Source organism: Rhinolophus sinicus, chromosome 5, assembly GCF_057876585.1.
Source record: "Rhinolophus sinicus isolate RSI-liver-muscle chromosome 5, RSI-T2T, whole genome shotgun sequence".
In the NCBI taxonomy this organism is placed as follows: domain Eukaryota; kingdom Metazoa; phylum Chordata; class Mammalia; order Chiroptera; family Rhinolophidae; genus Rhinolophus; species Rhinolophus sinicus.
Window position 1 is genome coordinate 48241504 of NC_142505.1, and position 27920 is coordinate 48269423.

General features: G+C 38.8%; 1 protein-coding gene across 17 annotated transcripts in view; it reads left to right on the forward strand.

Moving 5' to 3' along the window:
• Nucleotides 1–27920, forward strand: part of CACNA1D (calcium voltage-gated channel subunit alpha1 D) — a 427078-nt gene that overhangs the window by 21792 nt on the left and 377366 nt on the right. Inside the window, exon 1 of one of the 17 annotated variants that reach the window (XM_074313112.2) lies at nucleotides 2209–2305. The exons of the other annotated variants lie outside the window; for them this stretch is intronic. The gene's annotated coding sequence lies outside the window, so the exon portion shown is untranslated. Of the gene's footprint in view, nucleotides 1–2208; nucleotides 2306–27920 lie in introns of those variants that run through there. 17 annotated transcript variants of the gene reach the window in all.

Genomic DNA, 27920 nt, shown 5'->3' on the forward strand with positions numbered 1-27920 from the left:
TGAATCCTGATTTCAGGCCTTGAGGTCAGCTTCTGGAGCCCCTCAGCTTGGTTTCAGGGTGTCATTCTGCTTTAGGGCTCAGAGCTGAAACAGAACTTAGGACATGATGTTTATCTTTAGCTTAAACCCATACCTGTGACCAATAGTCAGGGCATGGTCATTGTTTCTTCCTGCCTCAGGAGTTAATAAATGTAAGGGAAAGGGCTGAGGCTTGTAGGGCACGCTGTGAAGAAACTAAATTGAGTGCTGGGGCTACATGTTAAATCCACATCATGTGTTAAGTCAAGACCCTCAGTTTCAGGTATGGCTCTATAACCCAATTCTGGCCAGTGGAATATTAGCAGAAACGCTAGGTGCCTTCTCCAGGCCAAGGTTTATAGGAGCCCTTTGCCCCTCGACACTTTCTTTCCCCCTTCTGCTGGGTGGGTGCAGGCAGCTGAGAGGCCAGGAGCAATGGCAGAGCCACACGATGGAAAGCACTGGGACCTCGAATCACCACACAGAGGAGAGCTGCCAGCTGACCAGGGCACCATTCTCAGCAGACGGACGTGAATGAGAGGTGGACTGTGTCAGGTTTGAGGGAGTACGTATTTTGGAGTCTTTCTGTTACCTCAGTCCAGCCTATCCCAACTAATTACACTGCTCCAGATTGTTTAGAAAGTCAGCAGTAAAAGCCGAGTCTCCTGAAGTAGAATTAAAATTAGGCATGTGATTTACCAGAACACTGCTTAGTGCTTTGACAATAAGTCAAGATTTTAAAAGAACTTCAGCCAGAGCTTTGCATTTACAATCAGTTCTAGGCAAACAAATTTGCAGAGTCACAAAGTGGCTAAAGACCAAACATATTTTTGCCTATGCCAGTAGGCAATTGATTTTGTGATTGCATCATGAGGTAACCTGCTGAGCCAAAATGGGAGTCTGTCATTCAAAATGCACTTTTCCATAAACATTTCCACGTACACGCTCAGACTTTTTAAAATTCTGCCTGTTTTTTACCCCCGGCTTATTAAAATACAAGTTATTTCTTTAGCCAACACAACAAGGAGAGTTTGAGTAAAGGAATCTACCTGCTGCGTCAATTCTGAAACCTGAAAGCTTCTTGGTTGACTCTACAGATTCATATGAAAACATAAGAAGTGCTGATAACAGAACCTATACACTCTGTTTCTGAATTCTTTTCTGTAGCTTCCCAGGTTCAGTTCTTATATTATCATTATTCATTTACTAACATTTATTTATCCGGGAAAATGAACATCATAATCATTTTTACGTCATAATGCATTTAATTCATTTAATGACTTTTAGTTTTCCTGAACCTGAAATTCGATTGTTCAGTGGCTAGGGCATAGTAATAAGTTGTTGAACTCCAATGAATTGAATTTGCACAGAACTATCCTTAAGAATGAATTATTTATTGTCATTGCACCTTCCACTGTGAGGTAAAAACATACGTAAGTTTAATGCTTTTTGTTTTTTTGGTTTACATATTGTCTTAATTTGGGTCTTCAACATGTGGTCTACTTGAGGCAAAACTGACAAAATTTATGGGGAGTCTTTCTTGTGTAAACCACTCATTATATAATTTGTGGAATAATAAAGGTGGTCCACATATATATAGTTTATGTTATTTTGGTAAACTTGAATTCATTTATCCTGAAAGCTCATTTATGAGGAAATTCTATTCTTTTCCCCCTCCCACCCTATTGTACTTATAACAGAAATTGATGTAGAACAGGATACATTCAAAATCACTCTGAATTACTGATATATTATAATTGAATGGAGATTAACCATCACACTATGAAAACCCATTCACTCATCTGTATGTTGCCCGCAGCCTTGAATTTAAGGAGTATTACCTGCTCTGAACCTTGAAGGAGATCTTACTATTCATTATCTAAAGAGAAGAGTATAAATTACACTTTGCCATTCAAAAGACATTAACTCAAAAGATAATAGAATAACCATTTCGCAATAAAATTGCACTAATTGCACAATAAAATTATTGCCCTTACTGTGATAAAAGAGGTTGAACTAGGTCAGGAGCAGTCCTTTTTACATTTCTCAAGAACACTCGAAGGATTAAAAATTTATGGATTACCTCCTAGAAACAATGATCTGGTACAGAAATGTAATAAAACACCCGCTCTCCTATATCTTCCTAAGCTGCTCTGTGCCATTTCATTTTGTGATTGTATTAGCGTGACAACTTTCCAAAGCTCTAGAAATGGTCTTTTGGAGAAGATGAAGATTTTCAAACCAAAAGATATTTCATTGAAAATCCAGAGGCAGATGGTGTAGAAAGGTAATGTTAAAATGTGAACCAAATAGAGTCTCATTTTGTACGTTCTGTATATTTGTAATTTTATTTTACTTAGATTGCTGGCAAGTACAAGCAAAAAAAAAAAAAGAAATAAAAAGATAGGTATTAAAAATGTCATATGACATAAATGTCTCTCTGGATAAAATTATATGAAAATATTATATAGTTGTTTTTCTGTGAAATCTTCCAGCAGCAAAATCTGGCAAAGTTACTTCTTAAAAAAGCTACATCTAGTTTTGAAAAGTTATTTTTAATGTTTATTTAACCTTTCAGATACTTCTTAGTCTTTGTTGTTGCTTTTACAAAGTATTTTAAAAGTGTGTTTGTATAATAATTAATACCGGAAAACAATCTAAGGGGGAACTGTTGGTGATAGATGTAACTGAGTTTTGAGGAATTTGGGGGGAAGTTGGAGCTTTTGATTTGTAAATGTCTAAAACTCATGTATTTCCTAAGTATTGATAGATGCTTTCATATAGAAAAATTTTTATTTTCTTATTCAGCAACCCCTTTCCTATTTTTGTTTTCCAATGAACGGTGGCCTTTTATTTTTCAATAATGAAAAACCTGAGGATATACACAGTTTCAAACTTTCCATTTGTGTGTTTTTGAGCTAAATTGCCTTGTGGTTTAGTAATGGAAATATGATTACTCAGGTGAAACATTACCGTACGGGCATTTTCTGCTTTCTACTGTTTCCTGCATTTAAAGGATTGTACTGAAAACTGAGGCTTTGGAGGAAAAAAGGTCCATCCACAATCTATATAATGGAATATGTGTGAATAAAAAATCTCAAATTCTTTAGTCAGTGAATTCCTGAGGATTGTGGTATATCATCTATAGGAAACAGCCAAGAGATCTATTGAAAGACATATCACACGAAAGAAGCTGTGTAGCTTGCTATTGCTAGAAATACATCAGCTGAACCAAACTGACAGGTAATCTTAATGTCATATTTTGGCGTGTCTTCGCAGAATAAGCAAGAAATCTTTTCTTTCCCTCAACAAAGTCAACTGATTTTTAAAGTTTCGAATAGCATAGATCTTTCCTGATGTAAGCTAGAAAAGTCTTTTTAAAAAGTAAAATTGACTATAAAAATGGAGTCGTTTTTTTTGATTTTTATCCTGGAGACTGGTAGTGTAAAATAGGTTTCAGAGGCAAAGCCAATGAGTTTATATCATTCTTCTTAGGTCTGGCAGAGGGTAAATGTACTAACACTGGGAAACAAAAGAGAACTGACCTTTATGAAAGTGTGGACTAGGCCTATATCTATTAGACCTATTAGTATTTCATTAGCTCTATTAGTGTTGGATCTATTAGTAGTTCACAGGACTGAGCAGAGCAGAACAAACTGCTGACTGTGAGATCTCATGGTGGCCATGCCTTCTGCTTTATGGTCACCTGTTCTCCAAGATGCAGATGGGGACAAAATAGCATTTTAAAAGCTGAGAAAAAAACACAGAACCTTGCTTTCTTTTGATCTACCTAGCTTTTAAATTCAGTTTTATTTAAAACCATCACCATCAGATATATGTATACTAAAACACTTTACTTTTAACTTTAAACCAAAAACATAAACAACAAACCTTTGAGGACTCAGTAGCATTTCTTCCAATAGATATTCAGGCAGTTCAATTTTGTATAGAATAAATTGATCGAATAATCTTTGCTGGACATTTCCACGGTAAGAACACTGATAAAGTACATCTAAGCTCTGTTATGATGACATAGCACCACATTTCTGGTGCTTTGGTTTTTTTTTTTGCATGCTCATTTTATTTTTTAAAAGACTTTTATTAAAAATATAGTTAGCATACAATATTACGTTAGTTTCAGGTGTACACCATAGTTACTTAACATTTATATACCTAAAGAAGTGATCACCATGGTAAGTCCAGCAACTAAATAACACCATACCACGCGATCACAATATTATTGACTATATTCCTTATGCTGTACTTTACATCCCCATGACGTATTTATTGTATATCTGGAAATTTGGATCACTTATTGCTCTTCACCCTCCCCCCCTTTTTAATTTTTCAGTTACAGTTGACATTCAATATTATTTTATATTAATTTCAGCTGTACGGCATATGGTTAGACATTTATATATTTTAAGAAGTGATCCCCTGACAAGTCTATGCATAGTTATTACCATATTATTGACTCTATTCCCTATGCTTTACATCCCCATGATTATTTTGTAACTACCAATTTGTACTTCTTAATCCCGTCCTCTTTTTCACCCGCTCCCTCAATCCTCCTCCCATCAGGCAGCCATCAAAATGTTCTCCATATCTATGAGTCTGTTTCTGTTTTGTTTATTTTGTTCTTTAGAGTCCACATATAAGCAAAATCACATCGCATCTGTCTTTCTCTGTCTGACATACTCCACTCAGCACAATACCCTCCAGGTCCATTCATGTCACCGCAGATGGCAAGAACCCATTCCCCTCCCTGGCTGAGCAATATTTCACTTAATATATGTACCACTTCCTCTTTTTTTTAAAAAAATTTATTTTTAAAATTTATTGGGTGACAATTTTTTTTAATATATCTTTTTATTTTTATTTTTAATTTACTTTTTAAATTTATTGGGGGTACTTCCTCTTTATTCTTCTATCGACAGACACCCAGGCTGCCTCATCTGGGCCATTGTAAACAATGCTGCAATGAACATATGGAAGCACATGTTCCCTTCAAGTATCATTTTGGGTTTCTTCGGATAAATACCAGGAAGTGGGATTACTGGGTCCTTCTTTGTCTCTTGTTATAGCCTTTGTTTTAAAGTCTCTTTTGTTTGGTATAAGTATTGCAACCCCAGTTTTTCTGTTTTGTTTTGTTTTCATTTTCATGAAATAATTTTTTCTATCCCTTTTTCAGTCTGTGTGTGCCTTTCAATCTGAAGTGAGTTTCTTGTAGGCTGCATATGTAAGGGTTTTGTTTTCTTATCCAGTCAGCCACCCTATGTTTTTGATCAGAGCACTTAATTCACTTACATTGAAAGTAATTGTTGATAGATGTGTAATTATTGCCATTTTATTATTTACACTTTTTATCTTTTTTTTTTTTTTTTTTCATCTTAAAGATGTACCTCTAACATTCCCTGTAATACTGGTTTGGTGGTGATGAATTCCTTTAGCTTTTTCTTGTATGGGAAGCTCTTTTATCTGTCCTTAGATTTTAAATGATAGCCTTGCAGGGTAGAGTACCCTTGGTTGTAGGTCCTTGTTTTTCATCACTTTGAATATTTTGTGCCAATCCCTTCTGACTGCAAAGTTTCTGTTGAGAAATCAGCTGACAGTCTTAATGGAGCTCCCTTGAACCATAAGGTTCAGCTGCTGATAAAGCCTCCTGCTGCAGGCAAGTTGGGTGAGGCAGGATCCCAAGTGAGTCAGCAGGGTGGAGCTCACCAGACCAATCAAATTCAGATTTGGCCTGTGGGGCAGGCTCAACATGCAGAAGGTGGTGCCCGCCTGCCAGGAGAAGGAACCCACACAGGGAAAATGGGGACTGTCCCTCTAGTCCTCACTCCTAAGTTACACAATTCAGTCTCTCCCCATATGTCTCTGACTCCCCCCCAGTCAACGTCCCTCCACCGGAGCCCAGGGTGAGTGCCTGCATGGGCCCTTTAAGAGAATGTCTGGGTTCCCCACAGCCTTCCAGCCCACCCAGACAGTCGGAATTCCCACTGTTTTTCACAGCCAGAAGTTGTGGGGGCTCCTCTTCCCAGCCCCAGTACTCTGGGCTGTGGAGCCTGGTGTGTGGGGCTGGGGTCCCTCACTCCTTCATGGGGAACCTCTGTGGTTGAGATATCCCTGTTTTCAACCGCCACACGTGGGTGTGGGACCAGCCCATTTCTCATCTTCGCCTCCCTACCAGTCTCGATGTGGCTTATTCTTTATATCCTTAGTTGTAAAACTTCTGTTTAGCTAGACTGCAGATGGTTCTCTGGGTTGATTGTTCTATAATTTAGTTGTAATTTTGATGTGTTCATGGGATGAGGCAATCACAGCATTTATCTACTCTGCCATCTTGGATCTCCTTTCTACTTTGATTTTTTAATATACTCCTTGCTATGGGAGAGGAAAATGTTTCCCTCAATTCTCTAGGGTTCATGGCTGGGTCTGAAAATTAAACTGACAAAGTTTAACAGGAGAAAAACATATAAGTTTATTTAATATAAGTTTTATGTGACACAAGAGCCTTTGTGAGAAAATTAAGACCCAAAGGAACAGTTAAACATGAATGTTTTTGTGTTAGGTTTGATGAAGAATGGGAAGTCATGGAAAGATATGAGTGGACAGAGTATGACCTAAGTATAGTTAACTGTGGGGATGCAGCAGGGTCTGTTTATTCTAATTCCTCTCAGTGTCCCTTTGTCTTCTGAGATAAAGAAGCTCCTTTCACTAAATATAGAAAGGGCACCTCATATGAGGGTTTTATGACCTGCTTCAGAGGAATGTCAGAAGTCCTTTCTGCACATGGTATTTCTCAAGTTCCTTCAGCTTAAAATATTCAATGTGCCAAGGTAGCATATTTTGGGGTAACATGTCCTGAACTCCATCACTGCCATAGAAATATTTATCACTTACGAGTACATCAAACATCCATACATATTATCTTCTTTAATACTCAACCCAGGACAGGACAAGGATGTTTATCTTTGTTTTCTTTAGGGAAAAATGGGCATTTCAATAAATGAAGTAACAGAGCTTGCCTCCATAGAGGTAGATCTCGTACCCACGACCACAGTGCCCATCCCACAAAACCACCCTGTCTCATTATACTGGGACTCATCTGGGATCTCAACCCTTTGGCATCCAAAGAATCATGTAGCAAAACGGATAAAAAATGCTAATGTACCAACGGTGGTCTAGGGGGACATTCCTAGGTAATATGTATTTTACCTAAGCTACACTACCAGCAGCTTTCATGGTGGATGATTCAGGAAGGTATGAAAGATGGTTTTATGCTAGTAAGATAATGATTATCTGGGTTACGAAGCAAGAAAGGAAAAACCCAAATTCTGGTGCCCATAAAATATTTTTAGGTAGCATAAAAACCTTGGGAACTATTTTTGGAAGACACTCATAGTTGACTTAACTCTTAATTTTGTGACTGAACTCTCTCTGCCTTGGAGTTGGCCACAAGCTTCCTTGTTTCTTGCTCCTTTACTGCCAAACAACTCACTACATTCACTCCCTCAGGACTGGACTTTGGAAAATCTGTTCCTGGCTTCCTCTCCTTCTCTATAGGTGGGACAAACAAGGCCATGATGATATGATGCAATCTATGATACTCCAGCTATAATAGAGTCAATTCTGAATATCGGGCTGGTGATCCAATCTGTGGACTGTTCAGGATCTTTACATTTTCTTTTTGTAACTTTTGAAAAAATTGAGATATAATTGATACATAATATTATGTTAGTGTCAGGTATGCAACATAATGATTTCATATTTGTATATATTATGAAATTATTACCACAGTAAGTCTAGTTACCACACAGAGTTACAATTTTTTTTCTTGTAGTGAGAACTTTTAAGATTGATTCTCTTAGCAACTTTCAAATATACTATACAATGTTATAAACTATAGTCAACATGCAGTACATTATATCTCCATGACTTATTTATTTTATAACTGGAAGTTTTGACCACCTTCACCTGTTTCACTCACCTCCCACCCCCTCCCTACCTCTGGCAACCACCAATCTGCTCCCTGTCTCTATCTATGAGTTCATTTTCTTTAGATTCCACATGTAAGTGAGATCATACAGTATTTGTCTTTTTCTGTCTGACTTATTTTACATAATGCCCACAAGTTCCATCTGTGTTGTTGCAAATCACAAGATTTCCTTCCTTTTTATGGCTGAATTTTATTTCATTGTATTTCTATACCACATTTTCTTTATCCATTCATCCATTGATAGATACTTAGGTTGCTTCCTTTATTATTTTCTTCCTTAGCATTTCTCTGCTTATTAGAGTTTCCATCAGGTAGTTAGGAATTGGGAATGGAATTGGGAAACTAACAACATAAGGCAGTATATGGTACCGTTAGCCAGGGCTGAGTTCCAGGTGAAAGGTACTCAGAGAAGCCATTATGGAGGAGGCAGAACTGAATTGAACATTGTTGAAGGATAGGGTTAGGATAGGCTGAGAGGCTAAGAGAAGATGCCCATTCCTTTTTCTATATATTTTGTTACAGAGAAAAGCTGTATGGATTTTCTTTGGGGTTACATTCTTAAGTAATATTTCTTGGAACATTCTTGGAAAGAATATTCTCCTTTCCTCGCGTTTGCTGATATGCTAATGCTGTATCTCACCAATAGCTTTAAGACTCCCACCATCTGAGCATTCTAAATCAGAAAGTCAAACAAGAAGTATAATTTTGGCTCCACCACTTGATGGCTGGTATCTCAGGAGAACTTGTTTAACTTCTCTGGATCTGTTTTCTCTTCTGAAAAAATAAGGTTAACAATACCTACCTCCCAGGCTTGTAGAAATTGAGAAATTTACCCACATTGAGAAAATGTGGGAACATTAACTAACATAGTGACTCACATATAGTAAAGTCTCAGTCAAAAACAGGATTCTATTCCCTCCTCATAGGCCATAAATTATAGATTCGTTTTATGAGTGGGGGACAATCAGCCTGGCTCCTGGCAGCCTGTGAAGAATATGGTACCTCTGCTGAAATACTTATCTCTGGAATCTGGGTCAGACTTCTTGGAAACCCAACCTGACCTCTCGCTGGTAGCCACCCAAAGACCCTCTTCCCTCTTTGAGAAATGGACAGTGGTACCACAGTTTATACTTCCCGGTCCATTGCCATCCACAGCCCTCAAGAGCCCTGGGACACATACTAGCTGTCAAGAGATTAAAGGACAGCAGAATTTAGTACTGAAAAGTGCTGAGGCCAGGCATATATGTTAAAAACTAAGGACATTTGTTAGCCAAGGGCAAAAGCATACTGCTAGGTAATCAGAAATTTCCCAGTGAGCTAGTCCAACAGAGAACGACAGTCATTTTTCTTGCATATATTTCCCTGGGTGGCTTTCTCTATAATCCTAGAGCAGTGCAATCAGATGGGGCAGACACGCTGGTTAAACCTGCTCTTTACTAGCAGATAGAGAGGGAGACGTGACCTCTGTGCTCTATTAATTAAAATATCTTACTGGGAAAGTGGCCATGATGAGGGGAGAATCTAGTTTTGGAGATGGTTCTAAGCCTGGACATTGAAGAAAAGGGGAGATTGCATAATCACAGGCCTTTTAGCAAGCTAAATAACATCCCTTTAAAAGCAAAATGTAATTTCAGAGTGAATCAGGTACACACCTATCAGTCCTTATGCTCCAGGGTTGCTGTTTAATAATAATAACAAGAATGGTAACAAAAGACAAATATTTCGTCAGAGAAACAAATCCAAGGCAAAAATCCCCCCAAACCCCAAAAGGTAAAACCATTTGTTTTACCATTTGCTACTAACACTGGAAGGGAAGGACTTTTGTGGCTCTGAGGAATTGCTTCTACTGGGTAATCATCTCCTGTGGAGCAAAGTCACCATCTTCCAGTCCACAGGGGGCCCTCTGTTCTCTAGTTCTTGCTTGAACACTCAGTGAGTCAGGAGAGAGGGGCTACATTCACGCTGAAGAAAGAGTCTGTTCTTTGGGAGATGAGGTTAGGGTTGGTGTTGGGAACAGAGCCTTGGAGAGACTCTTGGAGGTGAGAAGATGATGTTATTGATACTATCTTCTTCCTCCTTTTCTCAGCTTATCATTAAATAGTGTAAAAACAGGGTCACTTTTTTGAACTATTTGAAAATAAGCTTTTAATGTTTTAGGCAGCTGACTAAATTCTTGTTCAGAATGGGCTTTGGATGGGAAAGTTGGATAGTCACCTGGTAGAAAAGTGAAGTGAAAGGTTTTAACTATGTGAAGAAAAGATTGCCGCAGTCCTTTGTTTAATGATGGTGTTAAATGCAGACTGCATGTCAATGAGGACCCCAGCCTGGGAAAGGGACTGTCCTAAGACGGCTCAGAAAAGGAAACCCTGATTAGAGTAGAGAATTGTAAGGTGGCAAAAGGAAGGATTTTCTTTAGGGAGCATTTTTGCCTGTCCAAAAGCCAAGGGATAAACTTTCTCTGCCCCTGAGGTTCATTATATTTCTGAAGTTCATGATTAATTGACATTGTGATGAATCCTCTATCCCCTTGACCCCTCTCCTCCACATCCATACCCTGGATTTTGTTTTGTTTGGTTTTGTTTTCAGTGTAAGTAAAGACTGAGCATCAAGTTATCACTGTATAATTGAGGTCAAATTTTAATTTCAATATCTTTTTTTTGAATGACTTTTTTCAATGGAAATTTAAATTTAATTTCAGTTGTTTTAAAAACATTGAAAACAAAATACTTCAGGGTTTTGAAATTGCCTGTTAGTTGCACTTATAGTGAGATAACTCTAAACCAGTCAGGCTGAGAAGATTTGGCATATATATTAAAAATTAGAGTGAATTAAAAGCATGTAATACCACTGATTAAAATGTTGTAGATACACCTGGGTGTAGCAAAATCAGGAGATGAAATCGTGATGGAAATGGTTTTTTCTTTTTTCTTGTTTGGATCTTTTTTTTGTTTAAATTAAAGTTTATTGGGGCAACAATTGTTAGTAAAGTTACATAGATTTCAGGTGTACAATTCTGTAATACATTATCTATATCTCACATTGTGTGTTCACCACCCAGAGTGAGTTCTCCTTCCATCATCATATATTAGACCCCATTTACCCTCTTCTAGCGCCCTGTTCCCTCTTCCTCCTGTACCTTCTGGTAACCCCTAAACTATTGTCTACGTCTATGAGTTTTTATTCTTTCAGTTGTTTGTCTTGTTCTTTTGTTGTTTTCAGTTTATATACCACATATTAGTGAAATCATATGGTTCTCTACTTTTTCTGACTTATTTCGCTTAGCATTGTAATCTCAAGATCCATCCATGTTGTCACAAATGGTCCTATTTCATCTTTTCTTACCGCTGAATAGTATTCCATTGTGTATATATAACACAACTTCTTTATCCACTCATCTATAGAAGGACACTTTGGTTGTTTCCATGTCTTGGCAACTGTAAACAAAGCTCCAATGAACACTGGAGCACACTTGTCTTTATGGATAAATGTTTTCAGATTTTTTGGGTAGATACCCAGGAGAGGGATTCCTGGGTTATGTGGTTATTCTATTCTTAATTTTTTGAGGAACCTCCACGCTGCCTTCCATAGCGGCTGTACCAATCTGCATTCCCACCAACAGTGTATGAGGGTTCCTTTTTCTCCACAGCCTCTCCAACACTTGTTACTATTTGTCTTGTTGATGACAGCCATTGTGACTGGGGTGAGGTGATATCTCATTGTGGTTTTTATTTGCATTTCCCTGATGATTAGTGATGTTGAACATTTTTTCATATGTCTATTATGGCAATGGTTTTTAACCTGGGACCTGTGGATGGCCTTTAGAAATTGCGTGGATGCCCTGGGATTAAAAAGCAAAATTTTGTGTGTTTCCGCTTTTGTCTCAGGGGAGGATTGTGGCTTTTGCCAGATTCTCAAAAGGGACCCTGTCCTCCCCAAAGATCAAGAACCCCCAACAACTGAAAATGCTAAGTACATTGGACTAAATTTTAAAAAATTGATAAAAAGAAACTTTTCTGGGCATCTATACTTTATCTTTCCACAGGCTTAGAATGTTGTAGGTATTATAGGATATACAACTTAACATTCTATTAAGAATTTTGAATCTCAATGCAATGGTTATAGAAGTCATTTCACAAATAGAGAAGTTAGATTAAAAAAGAGATACTTTGTCCTAAGGTGTGGGATGGTCTTAATAATTCAAACAAAAAATTTCCTGAGAACTGGTGGGCTCTAAGGATGGAAGCCATGGTGCTGTTGGCGGAAAATGTCACCTAAATGCCACTGGGAGGCGCTGTGGCACAGGGAGTAGAAGGAACCCAGCATCTATTATAATATTCCTCAGCTTCTAACTCCCAGGAGACCTTGGACAGGTCATTTAATCCGACTCCAGGTCGGTTTTGATATCTGCAAAATGAGATCTGTTCTCGATGTGTTTCAATGAGACAAAGATATGATAAACAGCAATGCACTTTTTAAAAAGTGTGTGGTTGCAATTCAAATAAATATGTTGATAAAGATTGCCGCGATATTAAGTATAAAGAATGAGGTGCAGAATAGCAGTTACAGTATGATGCTTTCTGTGTATGAATTTTTATTCAAACACGCACATGCCGATAATATATGGGGTTATTTTTTTTACTAGAAAAAGAAACAAAACACTGGTTATTGTTAGGGAGTAGAACTAGGAGTGGGGACGCAGGCTTCTATTTTTCATTTTATTACTTCCATTAAAAATGTTAATGGGGGGGTGTCGGCTGGGGGGAGGGGTGTCGGTTAGCTCACTTGGTTAGAGCGCGATGCTCTAACACCAGGGTTGCCAGTTGGATCCTCGCATGGGCCACTGTGAGCTGTGCTCTCCACAACTAGGTTGAAACAACTACTTGATTTGGAGCTGATGGGTCCTGGAAAAACACACTTAAAATACATTTTAAAAAGTTAAAAAGAAAGTTAACAGGGATATCTGGGCAGTGGGATTATAGGATGATTTTGTTTTTATTATTTCCTTTTAACAACTAAAAGTAATTGTTTAAATAAAAATAAAAGATACTTGGGAAAGGGTGCTGTGTAATTGTTAGGTGGGATTATTATGAATGAAGAATAATCATGGCTGATTTCAGGCCTGATCATAGAAAAGAGAGAGTTTTCAGGAAAATTCTTCTCAAGAATGAGGAAGTACGCCAACTTCACTTCTGCCGCTCCCTTAGAGAGAACAAATTCGGAGACAGTTTTATTCTTTAAGAAACCTATGTCCCTGGCATAATGTGGCTGTAAAAATTGTGCTGGAATTATTTGCAGGTAACTGCCTAATGCCTGCACTTGAACATCATTCCAGCAACTGTCCCCTCTCCCAAATGTTTTTGTTTTCTATTAGATTGTGTTTTCATCAGAATACAAACCTCTAATGTCTGCCCTTTTCAGAAAACCCTCCATTGACCTGCCCCATTTCTCTGCTTCCCTTTACTGGCTTCTGTAAAGAGTAGTACTTGTCTGTACTTGTTCTCTCCAGGTCCTCCCCTCCCATTCTCTATTTCAACGTTTTTTTTTGTTTTGTTTTGTTTTTGATGATGAGTTTTAAACTGATATAACAGTAGAGAGAATAGTAGAACGAACCACCAGATACTTCTCACCCAGCTCTCACAATGCTCAATCATGGCTAATTTTCTTTCACCTATATCTTTGTACTTCTCCTTTTTCATATTTTGAAGCAAATTTCACACCATATCACTTCATCTGTAAATATTTCAGTGTGTATTACTAAAAGATAAGAACCCTTGTGCCATAACCAATACCTTAAAAAATAATTAATTTAAAAAATATAATTAAATATCCAGTTGGTCTTGAAATTTCCAATTATTTCATCTATGTCATATTTTTTTCTAACAGTGTTTGAAACAGGATTCAAATAATGTCCATTTGTTGCATTTGTTCTCTCTCTCTCTCTCCCCTTCTCTCCCTTATCTCTCTCCATCTTTCCCTCACTTGTAATTTGTGTATTGAGGAAACCATGAGGCTTATCCTTCAGAGTTTTTCATAGTTTGGATTTTGTCAATTGAATCCCTGTTGTGTAGAGTCACATGCTTCTTTATCCTCTGTATTTCCTAAAAATTGGTAGCTGAATCTATTAATAGAGGGTTGATCAGATACAGGCTAGATTTTGGGGTGTGGGGCCAGGACTACTTTAAAGGTGGTGGTACATTCTTCTCCCAGGACACCTACAAAGTCTGTTTCTCTTTTTGAGATGCTAGTAGCTGTTGATGATCAATGCTTATTTCCATGAATTCATTAGGGTTCCAAAATGGTGAGATTTGAATTTTATCATTCCTTTTCCCTTTAGTAGCTGGAATACCTTTTCAAAGAGCAATTTACCCCCATCTACTATTTGGATACCTAATGGTACAATTTATACAGAAAGGCAGGATAAATTCTTGAGTATTTTGTTTATTAGTCTCAAAATAATAAGTTGGTTCCCTAGCATGTCCAAACCTGAATTTGGGTTCTTTTTTGATTTTTTTTTAAGTATCATTATGAGCTCACGCATTTAAACATATTAGATGTGTTTTAATCCATTGCAGTTGTTAACCATATCAATACTCAGATTTTCCCATTCCCACTGTCTCTTAAACTCACTTTAGTAACACCCACCACTCTCGTTAATGTCACCATTGGCCTCCATGTCACAAAATCCAATAATCAATTCTGAATTTTCATTAAAAAAGTTTTTTAATTGATATATAATTCACACACCATGATACTCATTGTTTTAAAGTATACAATTCAGTGGGGTTTTTAGTCTATTCACAGACTTACACAGTCATCCCCACTCTCTAATTCCAGAACATTTTCATCACCTCCCAAAAAGAAACCTCATACCCATTAGCAGTTACTCCCCATTTCTCCCTCCCCCAGCTTCTGGTAACCACTAATCTACTTTCTGTCTCTATGGATTCGTGTATTCTGGGCATTTTATATAAATGTAATTGTATAATATGTGGCCTTTTGCAATTGGCTTCTTTTACTTAACATAATGTTTTCAAGGTTCATCCATGTTGTAGCATGAATTACGAGTCCTCATCCATCAGGGGCATTTGATGCTATGTATCACTTTTCTTTGTTCTTTTGACTTTTGGAGCACCTTCTTCTCTCTTATGTTCCTCCTGCTTCACTGGCTGCTTCTCTCATTCTTCTCAGATGCTTCCTCCTTATCTATTTATTTTTATTTTTTCCTCCTTATCTTTCAGCCCTCTTAATGTTGGTGAGCTCCAGGGCTCAGACCTCAGACCTCTTCCTTTTTTTTTACACTCATGTCCCAGGGGCCCTTATCCAGTCTCATGGGTTTTCATTCCATATATATGTCATCAACTCCTACATTGTATCCCCAGCCCAGAACTTTCTTCTGGATTCCAGAGCTATATCTTCATTCTTCTTGAATGTCTAATATGCACTGCAAAAGCAGCATGTCCAAAATGACCTCCTGAGACCCCACACCCTCCTGCCTTTCAATGCGGTCCTCCCGCAGCCTTCCCGCTAGTCGCTCAGACCAAAAACCTTGTCGTCCTCCTTGACTCTATTTTTCTCACCCCCACATCATATCTATCAGCAAATCCTGCTGCCCTTTCCTTCACAATACATCCAGAATCCAGTTTCTTCTCATAACCTTCATAGCTAAGCCCCCTTGTCTAAGCCCCACTTGCCTCTTGTTGGATAATTGCAATAAACCCCTGACTGGTGGGGGTCCCTGCCGTCACCCTCTCTGCAGAATATTCTTAGCAGCTTGAGAAATCATTTGAGAACATAAGTCAGATCATATGTCTCTTCTGCTTAAAATTGTTCAATGGATCCCTGTATTGGTCAGAATAAAAGCCAAAGTTTTTACAGTGTCTTAGAAACCCCACGTTTTGAGCCCTCCCCTCCCCCATCACTCTCACCTCCTACTGCTCTCTACCTTGATTTCCACACTGGCTTTCTCACTGTTCCTTACATACAACACACATGTTCTCATCTTAAGGCCTTTTTGCATTTACTGTTCTTTCTGCCTAGAATGCTCTTCCTCCAGGTATCTCAATTCCTCCTCTTTCAGTTCTGTGTTTATATGTCACCTAATCAATGAAGCCCACACTGACCATGCTGTTTAAATAGCAACTTGCAGCCCACCCTTTCCTCACATTCCCTATGTCACTTTTTCCATTTTTCTTTTTTCCAAAGCACTTACCTACCAATACATACATACACACATAAGTATATGCATCCACATGTGCACACATTTTTCACCTGTGCATACATGTATGCACACATGTACACCTACTTGTTTACTTGATTGTGTATTGCCTGTCTTCTTCACTAGAATGTAAGCTGTATGTGTGCAGGAACTTAATTTTGTTCTCTGCTGTACTTCCAGCACCTAGAATAGCGCCTTGTTCATCATAAGCTCTTCATATATTTTCAGTGAATGAGTGAAAGAACTGTCTAAATACTTCTTTCTCCCTCAGAGGCAAGTGGCAAGATCAGAAATTTTAAAGCATTATTTTGGTTGCCTTCTGCTTGATGTGAAATGGTAGGGGCCTTCTGTTTTCTTTTCCAAACTTAGGATGGTCAGGGATGACACAGTACCTCTGAGTTCTGGGCTCACACTGATTCCTACTGGACATTTAGTCAGCGTATTTGCCCCTTTGATCTCCCACAGCATCCTTGGGGAGCCCCCTGGGGGCCCAGCACAGAGCCTTCTTCCGTCCAGATGTTTGGATGCTTGGTTTTTGGATAGAGATGCCAAACAAGAAAGGAAGATTATTTTTCAGGCTAGGGATTACATACAAAAGCCAAATGTGATAGAAGTGTCACCCCAAAGGTTAGCACACACAAATAGCTTGAAAACTGGCTTGAACAATTCTGCTTGCTACAAATAGAGATGAAACTAAATTTTAAACAATTAGACTTTCAGAATCAGAAAGGCAATTCCCTCCCTCCCTCCCTCCCTCCCTCCCTCCCTCCCTCCCTCCCTCCCTCCCTCCCTTTCTCTTTCCCTCTTTCTTTCTTTCCTTCCTTCCTTCCTTCCTTTTCCTTGTTTCCTTCCTTCCTTCCTCAAAAAGGGCCAGAGAAATGAGGCAAATCTCCAGGGTCACATAGTTAGTGACAGAGTCAGATCCCAAACTCAGGTTTTCTAATTCTCACTCTTTGGAATACATGATGCTGTCCCAGTAAACAAGAAAATAGAAAAGTACTTGATTAAATATCTTGAGGAAGTTAACTGCTTAGCTCTCAAAAAGCTCAGTGCCAGTGGACAAGTAGCTAGAGTATCACCCAAGAGATGGAAAAAGAAACATTTTTGGTCTCTAACCACTCTAAAATTTCCTGTTCATCTCTCTCATCCTGTAGATTTCTCCCACGGCTATTTATCTTTAGCTCAAATCATTATCTGCTCACTTGCTTGCATAGAGCTTATCTTCTTCTATGGGAAAGAGGGAACAGAGGGTCCCAAGGAAAATGAGTTATTTTAAAAATTATTACAAAGCAATTTTAATGTACATTAAACATGATAAATTAATACAGTTGACATTTGTTGAGCATATTATGTGTGACAAACACTATTATTATGTTTCATACATTGTCATATCTAATCCTCATAAACTATGAGGTACTATTATCATCTCCATATTATAGAGGCAAGAACTCAGTGCTAGTGGACAAGTAGCTAGAGTAACTGGAGATTAGATATGACAATGTATGAAACATAATAATAGTGGAGATTAGGCTTGGAGATTAGGTAACTGGGATTGGTTTATTTTCAGTCTTAAAATATATTTTTAATATTATATCAATAGACAGCTCGTTTGCTACTGATATATTATATCAATAGACAGCCCTTTGTCTCTCTGTGGGTTAGTGGATACGGGATTCTATCAGTCTACACAAATTTTTTAGTTTTTCTTCACATTAACGTTTATAATGGTAGGACAGTATATTATATTTATATAGATTTGGATATATATATGTATCACATATATAATTGGAACACTCATTCTTTTTTCTTTTTTTAAAATTTATTTTCAATTGCAGTTGGCATTAAATAATATTTTATATTAATTTCAGCTGTACAGCACAGTGGTTAGACATTTATATAATTTATGAAGTGATCCCCCCGATTAGTTTAGTACCCACCTGGCACTACACGTAGTTATTACACTATTATTGACTATATTCCCTGTACTGTACTTTACATCCCCATGACTATTTTGTAACTATCAATTTGTACTTCTCAATCCCTTTACCTTTTTCACTCAGCCTCTCAATTCCCCTCCCATCCAGCAACCATCAGTTTGTTCTCTGTATTAATGAGTCTGCTTCTGTTTTGTTTGTTTATTTTGTTCTTTAAATTCCACATACAAGTGAAATCATATGGTATTTGTCTTTCTTATTTCACTTAGCATCATACCCTCTAGGTCCATTCATGTTGTTGCAAATGGTAATATTTCATTCTTTTTTATGGCCAAGTAATATTCCATTGTATATATGTACAACATCCTCTTTATCTAATTCTATTGATAGACACTTATGTTGCTTCCATATCTTGGCTATAGTAAATAATGCTGCAATGAACATAGGGGTGCATATACGTTTTTGTATCAGTGTTTTGGGTTTCTTCAGACAAATACCCAGAAGGAAAATTGCTGAGTCATAAGGTAGTTCTACTTTTACTTGTTTTGAGGAACCTCCATACTGTTTTCCATATTGGCTGCACCAATTTGCAATTCCACCACCAGTGCACAAGGGTTCCCTTTTCTTCACATCCTTGCCAACCCTTGTTGTTTGTTGATTTATTGGTTATAGCCATTCTGACAGGTGTGAGGTGACATCTCGCTGTGCATTTCTCTGATGATTAGTGGAACACTCATTCTTAATCAGGACATGCTGATTTTCCAAAGCAGCTCCTCATGCATGTTGAATCTAAGATTTTACTCCAGTGACTACATTCTGAACTGTTGTGCTACAGAAGATGAAACAAAAATATAGGTTTGTTTTTCTTTTTAATGTTTTTGTAACCCTTATAATAAGAGAGCTTTGGCATGATAGTTGTCTTACATAAATCAAAACGTGATTTAATAAAATGGTATTCTACAAGCTATAAAACTCTTAGCAGGAAATATGGGATAAATCTTCATGATGGTGAAGTAGGCAATGATTTCTTAAATATGACATCAAAAGCATAAGCAACAAAAGAAAAAATAGATAAATTGAACTTTTTCAAAATTAAAAGCTTCTGTGCATCAAAGGACACCATCAAGAAAGTGAGAAGACAACCCACAGGATGGGAGGAAACATCTGCAAATCTTACATTTGATAAGAGTCTAATACCTAGGATATATAAAGAAACTTTAGAATCCAATAATAAAAGGACATACGATCCAATTTAAAAATTAACAAAGGATTTGAATAGACATTTCTCCAAAGTAGATATGCAAATGGCCAATAAGAACATGAAAAGATGCTCAACATCATTAGTCATTAGAGAAATAAGTCAAAACCACAATGAGATACCATTTCATACCCACTAGGGTGGCTATAATAATAATTAAAAAAATGGAAACTAAGTGTTGGTGACGATGTGGAGAAATGAGAACCATCATACATTACTGGTAGGGAAGTAAAATGCTGCAGCCACTTTGGAAGTTTCTCGAAATATTAGAGTTACTATGTGACCAGGCAATTCCATTTCCAGATATATGCCCAAGAGAATTGAAAGCTATGTTTTCATATGACAGCAAGTACACAAAAACCGTACGTGGATGCTCATATCAGCCTTGTTAATAGCTAAGAGGCAACAACTCAAATGTCCATCAACTGATCAGTGGATAAACAAAGTATGGCGAATCCATGTATTGCAATAGTATTCAGCCATAATAAGGAATGGAATACTGGTCCATGCTACAACAGGGATGAACCTTGAAAACATTATGCTAAGGGACAGAAGCCAGACAGAAATGATTCTGTCTAGATTGTATGATTTTATTTTGGTGAAATATCCAGAATAGGAAATTCTGTATAGACTGAAAGTACATTGGTGGTTGCCAGGGGATGGGGGAGTGGGGGAATTAGGAGTAACTGTTAACAGGGAAGGGGTTTCTCTTTGGTGTGATTGAAATGTTCTGTCCTTAGTGATGCTGATTGTATAAGTCTGTGAATATGCCACTGAATTCTACATGTAGTGGTTAAAATGGTGGATTGTATCTCAATTAAAAAATGGCATTTTACAGGCCCTAAGTGATACATATATTTGAATCATCTTATTTGAATTAAGTTTCTGTGCTCTTTATTGCAAGCAAGCTTTGCTTCTTTTTATATTCTGTTAGGGTTTGATTTTGAGGCAATGCCAGTTTGGGACTGGGCATGTGATTTCTGAGTTCTATTGGGACCTGAACTGTGATTGTTTGCCTAAGCTCCCGCCCAGCTGATTTTATAGTTCCACCTACAGAAGGTAGGGAGGAAACCTGGTCATCACCAAGACTGTGTATACCTCATGGCAAAATATTTGATGAATTTAATAAAGAAATCAAGCTGGAACAATGGACTCTTAGAAGTTAGGATTATAGTTGCCTTTGCTGGAGAGAGGGGATGATGCTTTACAACTTGGAAGGAAACACAAGGGAGGTTTCTGCGGTGCTAGGGATGTACTTGTTTTAAAATCTGGATCCTTTTGCATGGGTGTGTTCAATTTGTGAAAATTCATCCGGTGGTACGCTTACGATATGTGCATCGTTCTGTGTGCTTGTTATGCTTCAATAACAAGTAAACAGTTCAGTTCAGCCTCCACATATGTGTGTATGATGTCAACAAACTGCTGTGATTGCATGGAGACCAGAATTCACTGAACTCACCTGCTGCCTTAGAGATGACAGCCAGCCATGGCCACTCTAAAGGTTTCTGTCTCAGTACATTGCAGGTGCTCTCTGAGCGCTACATTACAGCCCTGTCGCTGAGGCAGCGAGTACTTCCCCACCATCTCCTAAAAATTGTTTTCCAGAGCAAGGTCATGGCTAACCTATGGCTCCTGTGCATTGGGGCTGCTGGAATGTGACCCCCAGGATGAGGTGATGCTCTGAGTCAGGGATAGTGCTGCCAGGCAGGTGTGCCCCACTCCCTGCTCTGTCATCAATGTCAGACGCCTGGAAGCTACCTACTATGATGTTAGCTTTTTCCACCTATACCCAGAAACATGCTTGTGGGCACTCCACCTGGCCTTCTAGTGGTTCCCATATCTAAAATATTTGGTGCTGATGTACTTTGGCATCCAGACGTTTTGGATTTTAGAAAGGTGATACGTTGTACATGCTGTATGTAATATTGCCAACACGGCCTTGGGCAGCCCTCGGTAATCAGACAATGAAGTATATTTACACTAAGTAGGGTGAAGACTACAAATGGTGTCACGTCAGTTCAGGCCAGGGCGTGCTGTCAAATGAGTTTGCATCCAACTTCAAAGAGTGTTCTGGTTTTCAGAGTTTTGGGGTTTGGAATTGCTCGTGAGAGAACATGGATCTATATCAGTCAATGTTGCCATTGAGTGAATGAGTCTCAGGCCTTTCTTGATAGAGGTTTTAAAGGATGGAGGTGCTGAGTGGGAAAGGGAGTGGGGGGAAGAGTCAGATAGGCAGGAATGCCACAATGTGCTAGGCTGAGGCAGTGTGCCGGGTCAGTGCCTGTAGGGGGAAGAGCGGCGAGAAGGTAACCTTGCGGAGGTGGGACAGGGATGCCTGGTGCAGCACAATCCTTTCTGGGATTCTGCTCCTCTGTGGCTCCTGCTGAGCTGTCAATGCTTGTTAACATTTCATCGATTCCTGTAGCATATTAGGGACTTCTTGGAGCATTCAGCCATAGCCAAGTCCGTAATGTAAACATTTCTGGAGACTAATATTTATCTAAATTAAGTTAATTATGAGGATGAGAAAGCTGACTTAGACATGTGTTTTGAGGAGATTAGAGTTGAATTCCCTCAACAAGGAGCTGGGAAGCCTTTCCTGGAAAACGGATTTGCCGTCATTCCTGCTCATCGTTCAACACGATGTCAGTTCACTGTGGGAACGGCTTCTAAATGTCTCCAGGATCATCTATAGGGATTGAAGGGGGAATAAACAGACAAATCTCACATCACATTGGGAAGGTGTCCCCCTGGAACCCCAGACATGTTAAGTTTGGTATAAACTACCATGTTTCCCTGAAAATAAGGCCTAGCCGGACCATCAGCTCTAATGCGTCTTTTGGAGCAAAAATTAATATAAGACCCGGTCTTATTTTACTGTAATATAAGACCGGGTAATATATAATATAATATAATATAATATAATATAATATAATATAATATAATATAATATAATATAATATAATATAATATAATATATATAATATAATATAATAATATAATACTGGGGCTTATATTAATTTTTGCTCCAAAAGACACATTAGAGCTGATTGTCCGGCTAGGTCTTATTTTCGGGGAAACAGGGTATTTGAAAGGAACAGTAAAGAAAGTGACGGTATGGGGTTGTTTATGTGCGTCTGCAAGACAAAGATGGTAGCCATGGTGGGGGTTGTTTGTAAGATGATTCTATTTGTAGTTGGTGTGGTTCAAGATTATTATAGAGTGTTATGGGGGCACAGAGGAGAGGTATCTAAATCAGCCTGTGGTAGAAGTGGGGCTCAGGGAAAATTTATAGGAAAAGATGCTTTGAATTGATTCTTTTTCTTGTTGCTTATTATTATTAAAAACTTAAGTAAAATGCTCAGGTTATAATATAGTTCAGTGAACTTTGACAAATGAATACATCCATGTAAATACCACCCCAGTCAAGATATAAATCATTTTAATCATCACAAAAAGTTCCTCTGTGATTCTTTCCAGCCAGTGCCCTACCACCACCCATAACCCCAGAAACACCTGGATGAACTGCCTTTGGTCTAGGTATTTACAACAGGAAGAAGGGGAGGAAAGGCAATTCCATGGAGGGAACAATATGCAAATGCAAGAACATTGGAGAAATTGTGACATACAAAAGGGACCTCCAGTTCTCTGGTATTATCATATCTCTGGGGCTGAGAGCATGTCCTCTCTGTTAGATGAAGTTTGACAGAGGTGAGGCTAGGAGCCAGGTCACCAAAGGATGTGAAGTCAAGAAACTTGACTTTCATCCTATAAGACAAAGGGGGCATAGAAGGGTTTCAGGCAAGTATTGGTACTGATATTAAGACCAGTGTACTTAAGTATTTTTTTCTAATTTAAAAATGCAAAAATTTTTTAAAAATCTTTTTGTTGTAGTAAAATAAACACAGCAGAAAATTTACCATTTGAATCTTTTATAAGTGCACAGTTCGGTGGTATTAAACGCATAGATATTGTCGTACAGTTATTACCATCATCCATCCCTAGAACTCTTTTTATCTTACAAAACTGAAACTCTACCCATTAAACCATACTTGCCCATTCCTGCCTGCCTCCAGCCCCTGGCAACCACCATTCCACGTTCAGTCTGTATGTTTTTGACTACTTTAGATATCTCACATCATTGGAACCAGGCAGTATTTGCCTTTTTGTGGCTGGCTTATTTCACTCAGTGTAATGTCCTCAAGATCCATCCATGTTGTAGCATATGTCAAAATTTCCTTCCTATTTAAGGCTGAATCCTTTGTATGCATATACACACATTTTGCTTATCCATTCATCTGTCAATGGACACTTGGCTTACTGCCATGTGTTAGCTATTGTGAATAATGCTGCCATTACCTTGGGTATACAAACACTCTGCTTTCAGTTCTTTTGGGTATATACCTAGAAGTGAAATGGCTGGATTATATGGTAATTCTATGTTTCATTTTTTGAAGAACCACCAAAAGTTCACAAGTGTTCCATTTTTCCACATCTTCTCAAATACTTGGTGTTTTCTTGTCCTTTTTTTTTTGATAGTAGTCACCCTAATGGGTGTGAAGTGGTATCCCACTGTAGTTTTGATTTGCATTTCCCTAATGATTAAGACCTTAATTTTAAAGAGATCACTCTGGCAGCAGTGTGGTTGGGGAAATGGAAGGGGACACAGAGTAGAAGCAGAGCAATCCTGTTAGGACTGATTACAGTAATCTAGAACTGATGGAAGCCTGAGTTAAGACAGTGGGTGGTGAAAACGGAGAAAGGAAATGGATGGGAGAGGAGTTAAGGAGCTAGACTCTCTCATACTTGGTGATAAATTAGAGGTTGAAGGAAAGGGAAAACTTTACAAACTAAGGCAGCTACAAAGCAGTAAGTACATGGTATTTTCTTCAATAACACCGGATTTTGTGCCTCCCCAGATTTCAAGGTTTTGCTTACTCAAAGTAACCAGCTATTTAGTGTAAAACATTAGGACTCAGACCCCTGGCTCCCAGACCAGGTGGGGAAACGTTTTTTTCTAATGTAATTTTAGAACCCCTTAAATGTCTCAGAAATGGGCCAATTGTTATGCTTAACAAATAAATCTCGGGTTCTTTTCCTTAAGGAGTGACTGGTATATTCAATGTATGATTTTTTAATAACAGTTTTATTAAGATATGATTCACATACTATGCAAGTCACCCATTTAAAGTGTATAATTTAATGGTTTTAATATACAAGTATGTACAGATTGTGCAGCCATCACAATATGAAAATGTTTTTTATCACCCTCCAAAAAACCCTGTACCCATTAGCAGTCACTCCCTAATTCTCTCCCCATCCCCATCACTAGGCAATGACTAATTTACTTTCTGTTTCTATAGAGTTGCCTATTCTGGAATGTTCACATAAATGGCATCATACAATATGTGGTCTTTTGTAACTGGCTTCTTTCACTTAGCATAAAGTTTTCAAGGTCCATCCATACTGTAGCTTGTATTTGTACTTTCTTTTTATTACTGAATAATACTCGGTTGTATGGATATATCAAATTTTGTTTGTCAATTCATCAGTTAATGCACATTTGGGTTGTTTCCACTTTTTGGCTAGTATGAATAATGCTGCTATGAACACTTGTGTACAAATCAATCTATGATTTTAAATGGGAATGGCTACCTTATGGGGTTGTTGGAAGAATAAAGCAAAAAGATTCAGTAAGGCATCAAATACAGTGCTTGGTATACAATAAGTGCAAAATAAATGGTGATTCAATATGATGGGGACAGTGACCATAGTGGGAATATATTTTTGGAGCTGGTGGTGATTGTTGATAGCCCCCAAACATTTTTTTTCTTTCCTTTTGTCCTATTCTATGGCACCACTTCCATCTTTCCCTTTTAGTATCTTCTTATTTTTCTGTATTTCTTTCTTTTTCCTCCCCAACTCATATATTAACATTATCAGGGAGTCTTCTATGTGTTGCTTAGTGCCTGGTAGCCTGAGGACAGGGCCACAGCCTTTGTTACTCTTTGGGAAGTAACGTGACTAAGCCTAGGGAGCAAGTAGGGCAGTGTACAGCAAATTATTGCTGAGAAGAGTCTATAAGGATTTTTCTGGACTTTAGAGGCTTATTAGGCAAGAACTAATGGAAGGTTTTTAACCATAATTATCCAAAACTAACAATTTCCTTTTTTATGTGGAAATGCTCAGAGATTTTTGTCCTTTAATCAAAGGAGTGCTTGGGTATTTTGTTAATACTGCTACGCAAGATAGTTATTTTTACAGACATTTATCTTAATATTAAATAAATTATTTTTATCAGTCCAAAGGAAATAGAAAATAACTGTGGAGACAAGTTGCATTTTGAAGTTCAAGTGTTTAAACCATTTTGAGGGCAAAGTTTTATTTTATTGGTAGGAAATTGTTAAATTTATTCCTCTGTAAAATACAGTGATCTGTCCTTTTGTGTGAAGGGAGACAAATATCTAATTCAATAAAATGTTGCTTGACATCAAATAATTGATCAAATATTTCAATGAAGACAGTTTTATGCTCGGTGTTGGTGTTGTATGGTGTCTGCATTTGAAAATCCCTTTCATATTAATTTAGTATGCTATTGATGTCTCTCTTTGATTCACATAAAGGAACAAAGATGATTCTTTTCTGTAGGGAGGACCTCAAAAGGAGAAGCTGAACTGACACGGCAGAAGAAATGAAAATTCATTAAGCATTTTTGAAAGTGGGGTCAAGATGGTGGAGTAGATAACCACTGTGCTTACCTTCTCTCACTACCACATCAATTACAACTAAACTATAGAACAACCATCACTGAGAATAGCCTGAAGTCTAGCTGAACTGAAGTCCTACAACTATGGACATACAGAAGAAGTCACCTTGAGAATGGAAGGAGGGGCAGAGACAAGGAATAGGCTGTTCCCACACCCGCGTGTGACCATTAAAAATCAGGAGGGATATCTTGGCTGTAGAGGTCACCTCCAGAGGAGAGAGAGGTTCCAGCCCCTCACCAAGCTCTCCAGCCCAGGGTTCCAGAGCCAGGGAGAAAAGTTTCCATAACTTCTGGCTGTGAAAAAAGTGAAAATTGTGGCTGAGTGACATAGGGTGGCTGCAGTCCCATGTTTTCCTCTCTTAAAGAGCCAGCGCTCAGACTTGCTCACTGACAGACTCACTCACTCTGAGCTCCAGTGCTGGGGCAGCAGCTTGAAAGGTGCCAAGGACGTATGGGGAGGAACTGAGTTGTCTAGCTTCAGGGCAAGGGCTGGAGGGGCAGCCTTCTCTTGCAGGGAGGAGCTGGCAGAAGCCATTGTTTCTTTGTTGAGCCCTCCCCAATCCCTACATGCAGAGGCAGGCTGAGGCCATATCTGAGTCTCCATCAAACTGGCTATCACCTTTCATCTGCATGTCCCTAGTGATTCCTTGACACCATGCCCCACCCAACTTTCCAGCACACCCAGGCCGCTTCCACTGGGTTTTCTGTACAAACAACCTGTCTTAGCTCATGCTGCGGACTTTCCTAAAATCTCTCCAAGGGTCACAAAACCCAGACAAGCAACATCTGGCTTTGGCATGTCGTGTACCTCTCGCTGAGCACCCCTAAGCCCAGAACTAGTGACAGCCAACCTTGGTTTGCATATTGGCCTCTCAAGTTACCTTCAAGCCCCGTGCAGGTAGTAGCCATCTGCAGATCACTTTGTGGCTCATTCCAGGTGGCCTGGGCAAGGCACAGGCTGTGGCTGAACTTGGCCTGCAGCGAGTCACCTTCCAGGAGGCCCCAGGGCTGGCATGCCTGGTGGCTAGCTTTAGACCAAGATGGAGCATCATCCATCTGCCTCCAAGGATGACACACCCAAAGGGAAGACTGGGCAGGCACCAGAGCCCTGATAAAGCACATCCTGCTCCGTATGGTCAGCCCCTGCACAATAACTCCTCCACCGTAGTCATGGCCAGTCCTCAAAGCCAATCAGCCTGAGAACCAATCTGTCCAATTGATGAGCCAACAACAATCAAGGCTCAACTATAGTGCGAGGGCACACACAGCCAACACAAGGGACACATCTGGAGCACCCGGCTCTGGTGGCCATGGAGACTGAACCACTCGGTCTCACAGTACACCAAAGGCTACTCTACTAAGACCAGGAGGTGTAGCAGCCCTACCTAATATATAGAACACAACAAACATAGGAAGGCATCCAAAATGGGGAGACAAAGAAACATGTTCCAAATAAAAAAACAGAACAGAGCTCCAGGAAAAAAAACAAACAAAATGGAGACAAGGGATCTACCAGATGTAGAGTTCAAAACAGTGGTTTTAAAGATGCTCAGTGATCTCAGGGAGAACTTCAACAAAGAGATAGAAAACATAAAAATGGAGCTAGAGGGGCCGGCCTGGTGGCTCAGGCGGTTAGAGCTCCATGCTCCTAACTCCGAAGGTTGCCAGTTTGATTCCCACATGGGCCAGTAGGCTCTCAACCACAAGGTTGCCAGTTCAACTCCTCGACT